This window comes from Ovis aries, chromosome 9 (assembly GCF_016772045.2).
Source record: "Ovis aries strain OAR_USU_Benz2616 breed Rambouillet chromosome 9, ARS-UI_Ramb_v3.0, whole genome shotgun sequence".
In the NCBI taxonomy this organism is placed as follows: Eukaryota; Metazoa; Chordata; class Mammalia; order Artiodactyla; family Bovidae; genus Ovis; species Ovis aries.
The window spans coordinates 32,657,973-32,670,032 of NC_056062.1; positions in this window are offsets into that span (position 1 = coordinate 32,657,973).

Below are 12,060 nucleotides of genomic sequence, written 5' to 3' on the forward strand. Positions count from 1 at the left end.
TGCTGAAGCGGTCAGGTCGTGCTGGCCAGGAGAAGGGTCTGTTCTTTCTAATGTCCAGATACCAACCAAAAGACGCAAGGAAAGTGGAGAAACAGTGGTCCACACAAAGGACCCAGATAGATATTGCCATCTTGACAGCCACACCCGAAGTGTCCTCACAAAGCCACCCCAGGGTCTCCCAAGCCCACAAGGGGCTGGTGGCTGGGGGAGTGAGGGCCCTCCAGGGCCACCCCTTCTTCACGCTGAAGCACTTTTATAACCAGCTCTTGCTGGTGGTTTAATGAAGAAGACAAATGACTCGATTACTCATGCAATTCTCATTTAAGCCGTTACTTTTGAAAAGGGGGGAAATCCACATGTAAATTGAATAAACAGAGACCTCAACCTGTGCTGTTTTGGAATTTTTCCTGCATGTTTCACAGAAAGTGCAACAGGAAAGATATAAAGTTAAACAGTGGGACCGACCTTCATTTGAGGCTGCTGAATTCTGGTCCCCTGCACACCAAGCTTCCACTTGACTCTGAGTAATGGAAATTAAATACTTGTTCTATGTACAGAGTGGTTGTGAGGGTCAAATAAGATGACAGGTGTGAAAGCGCTTCATAAACTACGACCGTTGTGTGCAGTATCGGACCCCAGTCCACGTCTTATGTTTCCTTTTCTAAGATTTATCTTCAGAGTGTGTCCAGAAGCATACCAGTCAGAGGGCACGCTCAGATTCTCGAATTTAGACTTGTTCACTTTCTCATCATTTGGGAAATGGGATCTGATCCTTCAGTTTCTCTGAGCAGGCGCCAGAAGAGGGCTCCTGGGTGCGGTTGTGTGTCTTCTCCGTGGAGCCTGCAGGGAGCGCTGCAAGTGTGTGCAGCGGGGCTGCGGGTTCAGAGCCAGCCTGCAGGACCCTCCGGCTGATTGCAGAATTCAGGGCTGGCAGGAGGTGTTGAGCTGGATGAGGTAAGGGAGCAGAGGAGGTTGGGTGTCTGTGTGTATATTTGGTGTTGGCGTGGTGTGGTGTGTGTGTGTAATGTGTGTCTGTATGTCTTTGTGTGTGGTGTGTGTGTTTGGTGAGTGTGTACCTGCATGTGTGTGGTCTGTCTGTGTGTATCTGTGTGTGTGTGCATGTATCTGTATGTATGTGAGCTGTGTGTGTGTTTGTATGTCTATGTGTGTGGTGTGTGTGTATATGCATGTGATGTGTGTGTATCTGTGTGTGATGTGGTTGTGTAGTGTGTGCGTATGTGTGTGGTGTATGCCTTTGTCTGTGTGTAGTATCTGTGTCTGTATGTCTGTGTGTATGGTGTATGTGTATCTGTGTGTGATGTTGTTGTGTGGTGTGTGCGTATGTGTGTGGTGTATGACTTTGTCTGTGTGTACTATCTGTGTTTGTATGTCTGTGTGTATGGTGTATATGTATCTGTGTGTGATGTTGTTGTGTGGTGTGTGTATATCTGTGTGTGGTATATGTGTCTGTGTGTGTCTGTGTGTATCTCTGTGTATGTGAGCTGTATGGTGTACATGTTTCTATGTATGTGTATGGAATGTGTGTATCTGTGTGTGATGTGGTTGTGTGGTGTATGTGTATCTGTGTGTATGTGAGCCGTCTGTGTGTGTAGTATATGCCTTTGTATGTCATTGTGTGGTGTTTGTATGTCTGTGTGGTGTGTGTGTGTGTCTGTGTGTGTGGTGTATGCCTTTGTATGTCTTTGTGTGGTGTTTGTCTGTCTATGTGTGGTGTGTATCTCTGTGTGTGGTGCATGTGTGTGTATCTGTATATGTGGTGTGTGGTGTGTGTGTGTGGTGTTGGTGGGGGACGCGATCGTGTCCCTAACTGAGCTCTGGGACCTTGGGGCTCAGGTACCTGGGTTTGCTCCCAGAAGGGTCTCCACTGAGGGCAGGCAGGCCTCAGCCACTTGGGCCATGGTGGCCCCTGCAGGAGGCTGCGGTGACTCTTGCCGCATCGCTAACTACCGTGCGGGGCCACACTCTCCCCAAGCACAGTGGCCCAGGGGACATGCCCAGGTCTCTGCCGTGAAGGAAGGAGGCTCCAGGGAGCACCCCCACCCCAGGGAGGAGCTGGTTCCCTGTGACTGCCTCTGTCACTCACCCCACCTGGAGTCCGGTGAGGAAGGGGGTGGTGAGCGGGGGGCAGCGAGGACAGGCCCGAGATGGCAGTTCCCAGCAGGACTGAGGGAAGGAGCAGAGGGGAGGCGGGTGGCCCAGCCCAGGTTGTGCGTTTGGGTGGAGGAGGCTGGAGCTCAGCTTACAGGCCACGTTATCAAAACACACTTAAACTTCCCATTGCCTAACCATTGAATTTACATTTGCTAATCCGCATTCTAAATCTCCTTCTTTCTCATGAGGAGCTTGAAACAGACAGAAACCATTTGTTCAGTCCGGAGGCATGAATAGAGGGCTTGTGGAGGGTGCAGCCTAATTTTTATCCTGAGTGAGTGAGCCTGTGGATTTCTGTGATGTTGGGTGGAATGCTGTGGTTGGTGGAGCAAATTTCTCTGCTGAAAGGATCATCTCAGGGCCCTGCCTCTAGTTTCCTGATATCCTCAGGAAAATGAGTGAGAATTTACTGTACAGCTGTCCATTTTTTAAATCAGAATACTTTGTTTTTTATTATTTAAAATAGCAAAAGCAGTTGTAGCCTTGTGGCCTAATTGTTTGACAAACAACTCATTTCCAAACTGCCATGATCTTGGAACTGAACTACCACAAACACTGTTTGGAACCAGTAAGTTGTATTTATTTTTAGCTTTTAAACAGCCAAATAGTTTGCCCTCAGTTTCATGGGAAGAAAGTTCCCTCTGGGCTGAAGCTCGGGGTCTCTGTGCCTGACTGTCCCTGTGCAGGCTCCACATCACGGAAACAGAGGTTCCTGGCGACTAGGCTGTAATAGCAGCGCCTGTGCTCATGAAATACCAGGTTCTGAAATTACGCTGAAGAATGTAGTTAGATGGCCAGGTTTAGTCAAGCCCATGGGACCACAGCACCAGTGCCCCAGCGGTGTGAGCAGGACCAGGTCAGGGCCGCTGCCCTCTGGCTAGGGTCCATGTGGGTGTGCTCTCTGCGAGGCTGGGTGTGTGGACCTGCACAAACACAGCCGTTGGGCAGAGGAAAAGGAGCAGCTGTCCAAGCACTAGACACATCCACGTGTGTCCATCCTTCAGTGTCCTGTACCCCTTGCCGGGGTGAGGACTGCAGGCTGATGTAGTTGGTGACGAATGCGGTTACCTTTTCGAATGGGCTGCAAGGACCAGGGTAGGTAGGTCTGGGGAATGGCCGGGAGGTGCCCTACGCCCTTTGTCATGCTTTTAACTGTGACTTCCGAGTTGTGTGACTCATGCGTGAGTTACCATCTCTCTGAGCCTGAGTTTTCTCATCAGCAAAGGTAATAATATTAATAGTGCTTGTCTCATACAGCTGTTGTGAAAATTAAAATGTCTGTAAGTCTCTCAGGATAGTATCAGACACATACACGATGGTAAATTATCTGGCGTTTTTATTTCTGTTTTGTTACACATCCTGAAGAAGGGCATGGCCACCCACTCCAGTGTTTTTGTCTGGGAAATCCCATGGACAGAGGAGCCTGGTGGGCTACAGTCCACGGGGTCACAAATAGTCGAACATGACTGAGCAACTCACACTACTACTGCTGCTGCTGCTGCTGCTAAGTCACTTCAGTCGTGTCCGACTCTGTGCGACCCCGTAGATGGAAGCCCACCAGGCTCCCCCGTCCCTGGGATTCTCCAGGCAAGAACACTGGAGTGGGTTGCCATTTCCTTCTCCAGTGCATGAAAGTGAAAAGTGAAAGGGAAGTTGCTCAGTCGTGTCCTACTCTTCGCGACCCCATGGACTGCAGCCTACCAGGCTCCTAAGTCCATGGGATTTTCCAAGCAAGAGTACTAGAGTGGGATGCCATCTCCTTCTCCGATAAATCAACTAGACACCAATAAAAGTTAAATAAAATCAGGCCTCGCTGGTGGTGTTGCCATGCAAAGCAGGGGATACCAGTTCGATCCTGGGTCTGGGAACATTCCATGTGCCTCCGAGCAACTAGGCCCATGTGCCGCAACTGCTGAAGCCCGAGTGCCCTAGGGCCCATGCACCGCAAGAAGAGAAGCTGCAGTGAGAAGCCTGTGCACCTCAATGAAGAGGTGCCTCGCTTGCCACAGCTAGAGAAAGCCCACTTGCAGCAATGAAGACCCAGGGCAACCAAACATGAAATTTAGAAAAATATAAAGTAAAACTTGAGTTTTGAATAAAAGAAAAAAAAGCAGGCTTGAAAAAATTCTTCTCATTTTAAGAGAAGTTTTAATGCATAAGAGTTTGCGTTTTTGCTTTGATGCAAAGATCTATTAACAATTTTAAGAATAGAAAGTGGTCATTACATTTTATGTTCATAATAAAGATTTCAGTGAACAGAGAATTAACTGGGTCAAACCAAAAAAGCCACCAGCAAGGTTCTGGTCCCAGGGCCCAAGCAACTTGAGAGAACCACTTATGACAGCTTTCCATTTTGCGGTCTTTCAGCTTCACATTAAATTACAGCTTAGAACAGCATGGAAGCTGGATCAAGAGATGGCCAGAGGGAGGGGAAGGGGAAAAATTAAGAATAACAGCTACCATATTCTTGCAACTTATCCTATTCAGAAGTTTTATTAATAATCAGGAAAACCAGGACAGAATTTGAAAATTTATTTAAAAAATATTTCTCAAAGTGTTTATTTTTCTCCAAAAGAGTTTATTTTCACTCCATGGCATATTGGTTTCCCATTGCTGCCATAACAGATTGCCACGAATATAGTGGTTTCAGACACCCCAGTTTCTCTCACGTTTCTGTACATCAGAAGCCAACCGGGGTGTTCCTGGGCTGGAACAAGGTGTCTGCCGCCCTGTGGTCTTCTTTGAAGCTGTAGGGCAGGGTGCTCAGATCCTGCTGCTGTCTGTGCCCTCGTCTGACGGCCTTCAATTCAGGGAGTCCTCGTGTCACGTGGTCACAACGGTCACCTCACTCTTGCACTGCCTCCTCTGGGCAAGCTGTCCACAGTGAGATTGCCCACACCACCACGCTCTGGACACTCAGGGGAAGGACCCAGGCCCTGTCTCTCATGGGCAGATGGCTCTAAGGATGGAAGTGCCCGCCCAGGACAGAGGATGTTCACAGTGGACGAGGGACCAGGAGATGTCATTTTCATGAAGGAGCGGACGGGGCAACTGAGAGGGCCGGAAAGATGTGGTTCAGAGGGGCTGGGAGGGCACAACCATGACTGTTCAGACTTTAGAAAGTTGGTGATCAAGTCTGGAGGCTTTACTGTAAATGGTGTATAAATATGCAGCTTAATAGAGTTGAAACTGGGGACGTGGGCTTAAGCGAATCCAAATCAGGTAACAGTGCCTGCTGAGTGAGGCATTGGTGAATGTTCACCAGCTTCAGGAAGTTATCTCACTCTGGAGTCTCCCTCCAAAGACAGTGCTGTTTTCAATCAGCAGAATGGGGATTTAAAATGCAATCCATAAAGAAGTCGTTAAAGCTCGGCCAAGATCACTGGCTGAAAGGCACGTTTCCTTAAGAAAATAGGCCTAAAAAAAATTTAAATAAAACACTCAACAGTCTTTTTAATGTTTTAATTATCAGTTTGGTGCCAATTCCTTTTTACTAGATAAAAATTGAACTGTTAAACACATGGCACCAGGGCTGTGCCTGGGCGCTGGCCAGGAGCTGTTTATGGGGACCACCTTTGGGAGCGTGCTCAGGTGTGGTTATGACATGGCCTCATCTTTGTCTCCTTTTGGGGGAATGTGAGGGGTTGTCTCAGTTTTAGCTCCTTTCTCCCCACCCCCCCGACTTTCTTCCGCATCTCTATTGAATCCTCATCACGTCAGAGTGGCACAGGTAAGGCAACTTGAAAGTTCAGGCCTTCTTGGAACTTACCTTCCAGAGAGGGAGAGAGAGAATTATGTCAAGAGATAAACCACACAGTTCCAGACAGTGACTGATGCTCTGATGACAGCAAGATACAGAGAGAGTAAGGGGAGCCTCCTGCAGGTCTGGGGTTCAGAGACTACCCAGTGGCATGTCCTGGACAGGTCTCCAGACTGTCCAGGCTGCCCCTTGGGCGCGCACGGCCTGCATGAAGATAGAGCCTCCTTGCTTTCTCCTTCATCCTTCCTGTCCCAGAGGAGCCTGACTTATCTTAGGGACAACTGTGTCCTCTCCCAGGTGCGGGGGCCTCTGAAGATTGTCACCCCCACTCAACGCCGAGGAAGCTGAGACCTGGACACACCAACCCCTCTACCCCAGACAGCAGGGTTGCAGGCCGGTGTTTGTGAACACTGACCACTCCTAGGGGGCTGCCCTGGCTGGAGAGGATGTGTTTATGCAGGACCCTGGGCGTTGCGAGGGTCAGGCACCACTTGCCTCTCCTAGAGCTCAGCTCAGCTCAGCTCTGGACCCTGCTTCACTCCATGGTGTCTCAATTGTTGTTGTTTGTTTGCTTAGTCATGTCCACTCTGTGTGACCTCATGGACTGTATGTAGCCCACCAGGCTCCTCTCTCCATGGGATTTCCCAGGCAAGAATTCTGGAGTGGCTTGCCATTTCCTCCTCCAGGGGATCTTCCCGACCCAGAGATTGAACCCAAGTCTCCTGCACTTCAGGCAGATTCTTTTGCACTGAGCTGTCAGGGAAGCCCTAAGTTGCTTATTACAGCAGAATTAAGATCAGTCTAGACGTTTGCAGAGCACATTTTTCTGGAAGGCTTGGTAGGAGAGGGACTTTTCTGCTTCTTTATGTGATTTAATGTTTTTAGGGCCACATGGTCTTGGGGTAGAAGTGGTCCCCAGGGCAGAAGCTCAGAGGTGTTCTCTGTTCTCAGCACAATCACAGACTGGTCTCCAGTTCACCCCCGATTCTGGCTGTTTCTTGGGAGTGTTGGGGTGGGGGTGCTGGTGCCTGGACCTGCTGGGCTGTTATTTCCAGCTTGCCGCTCAGGTTTAGGGGCTCCTCCCAGGGCTGCTGGGGCTGTGGGGGCCCTGGGGCTCGGGCCTGGGGTGTCTCTGGGCCCCTCCATCCATTTGGCCCCACGTGCCACATGTAATATTAAGCTTATAACTCAGACCAGTAGACAGGTACCAAGTGTACATGTTCTGTTGTTTCATCCTGATAAGTATCTTCATAATGACAAAATAAAAATATATGTAAAGTACAAGTTTTGTATGACTAAGAGCAAAATATCAAAGATGATTTTATTTATTATTCTACATATATGGATATTCTGTGGATATTTGAATAAATAATAAAATAAAATATATATAATTATATAATTAGTATATATTTATCATATAAAATTTATTTTCTCTTATTTCAGCTAAGTCACAAATTATATAGATATAACAATGATTTTTACATAATTTGTGTTCAATTGACAGTAGTGGTCTAAACGGTTAAGATGGAAACGTCTTAAAAAATATAAATTAAAACAAGTGAAAATTACAAAAAGTAATATCTTTCAATTTTTATTTTACAACATTAACATTAAAATGTAAAATTTCACAAATGAATATTAATTTTAAATCAAAATGATTGAAATAAAGCTGAAAGAAATTTAATTTTTTAAAGTCTGATGATATGTAATTTGTATTATTTGTGTTTTATCAATATAAAGCAATCTGTGTTTCTAGCATCCATCTAGATGTCCATCTCGTTGCTGACATATGGTATCATGCTTTGTGCATGTTGTGTCCAGACTGACACACACAGGTTCATGAGTAACATGAACAGTTAGAGATGGCATGCTGTTTCTCAGTGCCCTTGGTTCTCAGCTTAGTGGTGAGTCCTGGCTGCTGAGCGACCCGTCAGGACCCATGGACAGAACCACAGGAGAGTGAGAGAAGTGCTTTCAGCGCCCTGGGTCCAGCTCCATTGTGCAAGGTCTGCTGTGCTTATGGTGAGCGGGACTGAGAAGGTAGGTTAACTTTCCACACAAGTATGTAAGTCGTACGTCCATTCTCACACCCACATGTCCCCCCGTGTGCAAGGGCAGCGTTGGTCCCAGCTGAGGACAGTGGTTCAACCCACAGACTGGCACCACATCTGGACATGGCCGCCGCCCTCACTAAGGAGAGTGGGCTGGAGGTGGGGAGGTGGTGGCGGGGCCATGTCCCTGGGGACGTGCCCGGTTGGACCTCCTGTGAAGGCTGTGCCCCCCAGGCACTGCACGCTCCTTCAGTTTGCTGTGTGTATTTACAACGAGCAGAGTTGGTCCCCTCTTGCCTGGTCTGGCTTCTGCCTGTCAGTCTGAAGTCTGAAGCTGTGCCTACGTTGGAGGCAGTTCTCTCCTGGACTCCTGTTTCATTTGTTTGTAAACCAGAGTGGACGAGTGCCCCCATGTCCTGAGGAGATGGAGGAAATGGCTCTCATTTCTCCTTGGTCTGTGCTTTGTTTCTCTGCCCCTGGGAGTCAGTCCTGAGCTGGGAGCAGGTGGAGGGTGTGCTGAATTACCCAGTGATGTTAGACATCACTGTGCTAGCAACACTCAGGAAAACCTCACCTTGACTTGTGCTCACCAGCTTGGGGCCATATCTGTGACCTTGACTCTTTCCTCTCTTATAAGAAAACTTTCCTAGGAATCTTGACCCCTTGTGCAAAATATCCCGCTGGTAGGCCACTCCATCTGTCTTCCAGAAATACCCTGGACTTTCACCCTGGAACCTCCCGATACACTGCATCACATTTATACACTGTTACAGCATGCGCAAATGAAAAAGTATATAAACCATGACTGGTGTCCATGTAGTATCTCTTTAATAAAGTTAGAATTCATAGCTTTGGGGAAATTTTCATTTTTTTTCTTAGTGAAGGGAACATGAAATTCAATATTACAACTTTGAATCTGCTATTTTATTTAATTTTCATGTTATCCCTGCCAGACAGTTGTTGCTTTTTCCATTTTATTTTTCAGATGAGAAACAGAGTTTTATAGAAATTAAGTATAATTTGCTATCAGTAAGTGCCAATATCCATATTTCAATACTGGTCTGTTTGATTTCAAAGCCTTTGTTTTTGTGATAAACTACCTCCTGGTTTTCACTGCTGCAAATAAAATTCTACTTAATTTTAAGTGGGGACAAACATTATTTCTTATGATGGAATTTTAGGAATGGATGAGTCTCTATCCTGGAGGAGGAAACGGCTACCCACTCCAGTGTTCTTGCCTGGGAAATTCCATGGACAGAGGAGCCTGTGGGGCTACAGTTCTCGGGGTCACAAAGAGTCGGACGTGACTTATCGGCTAAGCATACACTCATGAGGCTATCTGTAATTATCACCTTTGACTCTTAGCGCTTCTGGCACCTACAAGGCTGTTGACACCTGTTGACTGTTTTCCCTGGGGAGATTTCATGGCTTGGGAGCCTTAGTTTATGATTCATTAAAAACCAAAATAGCTCTAATGCAGGGTTCTGATTATGGGACAGATGCTGGTGAGAACATTAAGAGGACAGGGCAGAAGACTAGGAGAACATGGCGACTAAGCAGGCTGTTTTTCTAAAACTCTGAACAGAGAATTGTGGATGACCGGAAGCTGGTGGAGACAAAGATCACGCTGGACATGATTACCTGAAAGGCAGTGTGATGAAGGTCCAGCAAGCCAAAGTCTGCAAGTAAACTGGTAGATTTGTATACTTTGTTTCAAAATGTCACTACACTAGAAGGTCAAGAAATGGAATGAAAGTGGTAAAATAAGAACAAGAACTGGGAGAGGGGTTGATATGAGCAGAATGGTGGTCTGAGAAGCTTATAATTCTTGCTCCCTGACAGAAGCTTTGAAGGAAACAAACCATCTCAACCACCTCAACTGGGGCTCTGGAAAACCGGCAGTTTACAGTCCCCAAGCCAACGTCCAGTCAAGAACACACCATGTTCAGAGTGGTCGGAGAGTCCTGGGGTGTTCCTCCCTATCTCACCCCTCTCCTGCCTGCAGCTGGGGCAGGTTCAAGTGAACAGAGTTGAAGGGATTTGTGGGAAACTATGTGAGAGCTGGACTGTGAAGAAGGCTGAGCGCCGAAGAATTGATGCTTTTGAACTGTGGTGTTGGGGAAGACTCTTGAGAGTTCCTTGGACTGCAAGGAGATCCAACCAGTCCATTCTTAAGGAGATCAGTCCTGGGTGTTCTTTGGAAGGACTGATGCTAAAGCTGAAACTCCAATACTTTGGCCACCTCATGTGAAGAGTTGACTCATTGGAAAAGACCCTGATGCTGGGAGGGACTGGGGGCAGGAGGAGAAGGGGACAACAGAGGATGAGATGGTTGGATGGCATCACCGACTCAATGGACATGAGTTTGAGTGAACTCTGGGAGTTGGTGATGGACAGGGAGGCCTGGTGTGCTGCGATTCATGGGGGTCACAAAGAGTAGGACACGACTGAGCAACTGAACTGAACTGAACTGAACTGAACTGATCAAGCAGATACATGTTTGCATTATGGGAGTCCCCAAACACGAGAGTGAGAGATTATGTGAAGAATAATGGCTAAAACCCCCAAATTTAATGAAAGATGTGAGTCTATAAGTAAGAATTCAATAATTCCAGGTAAGATAAATTCAAAGAGACCCAAATGGAGATACATTATAATCAGACTGTCGAAAGGCAAGGCAAAAAGAGAATCTTGAAAGCTGCAAGAGAAAAGTAACTCAGGACTTCCTTGGTGGTCCAGTGGTCAAGATTCTGCCTGTCAGTGCAAAGGGTACCGGTTTCATCCCTGGTCAGGGAAGACTGCATATGCCAAGGGGCAGCTATAGCCATGTGTCACAACTATCAAGCCTAGAGCTCAGAAATGGCAGAAATCTCAATGCGATGAGAAGCCCGTGTACCACAACTAAAGAGTAGCCCCCACTCACCAAAACTAGAGAAAACCTGCACACAGCAAGGAAGACCCAGTGCAGCCAAAAGTAAATAAATAAATGAGATAAAATGAAATAAAATATGTAAAAAGTGACTCCTTACATACAAGGTATCCTCCGTAAGATTGTCAGCCTATTTCTCAGAAGAAACTGTGGAGGTCAGAAAGCAGTAGGGTGTTAGAGTGAACTGTCAACCAAGAATTCTCCATCTGCCCTTCCGAACGAGGGAGAAACTAAGACATCCCCAGGTAAACAAAAGCTGAGGAGACTCATTACTACTAGACCATCCCTATAAGCAATGCTGAAGGGACTGCTGACGGTGGAATGCAAGAGTGTTTGATGTAAATAGTAGTCACAGAAGCTATAAATATCTCTGGCACAGAAAAATACATGGCAAATGTGAACAGTATTATTGTATTTTGGTTTATAACTATTTTCTACAGGATTTAAATGATAAATACATAAAAATAATTAAAAATCTGTGTACATCACGTACCAATCTAATTTGGCACATGATGTATAAAAATGTAATTTGCGACACTGATAATGTAGAATTGCTTAGGAGTAGTTATTGTATCTCCAATACTCTTGCCTGGAAAATCCCATGGACGGAGGAGCCTGGTAGGCTAGTCCATGGGGTCGCTAAGAGTTGGACACAACTGAGTGACTTCACTTTCACTTTTCACTTTCATGCATTGGAGAAGGAAATGGCAACCCACTCCAGTGTTCTTGCCTGGAGAATCCTAGGGACAGAGGAGCCTGGTAGGAGGCTGTCTATGGCGTCGCACGGAGTCGGACATGACTGAAGCGACTTAGCAGCAGCAGCAGCGGTTATTAAATGTGATTGAAGTTGATATCATTTTAGATTTGATCATTGTAATTTTAGGGTATTATATATAACCCCCATGGCAACCAAAAAGAAAATATCTATAAAATATACACAAAGTGAATTAAAAAAAGAATCAAAACACCATTACAAAGAATCACCTAACATAAAAGGCAGTAACGGAAGGAAACAGGGGTAAGAAATTATATGAGATATACAGAAACAAATGGCAAAATTGCAGAAATAAGTCTTTCCTTATGAGCAATTGCTTTAAATTTAAGTGGATTAAACTCTCCAACCAAAAGGCAGAGATTGGCAGAAGGGA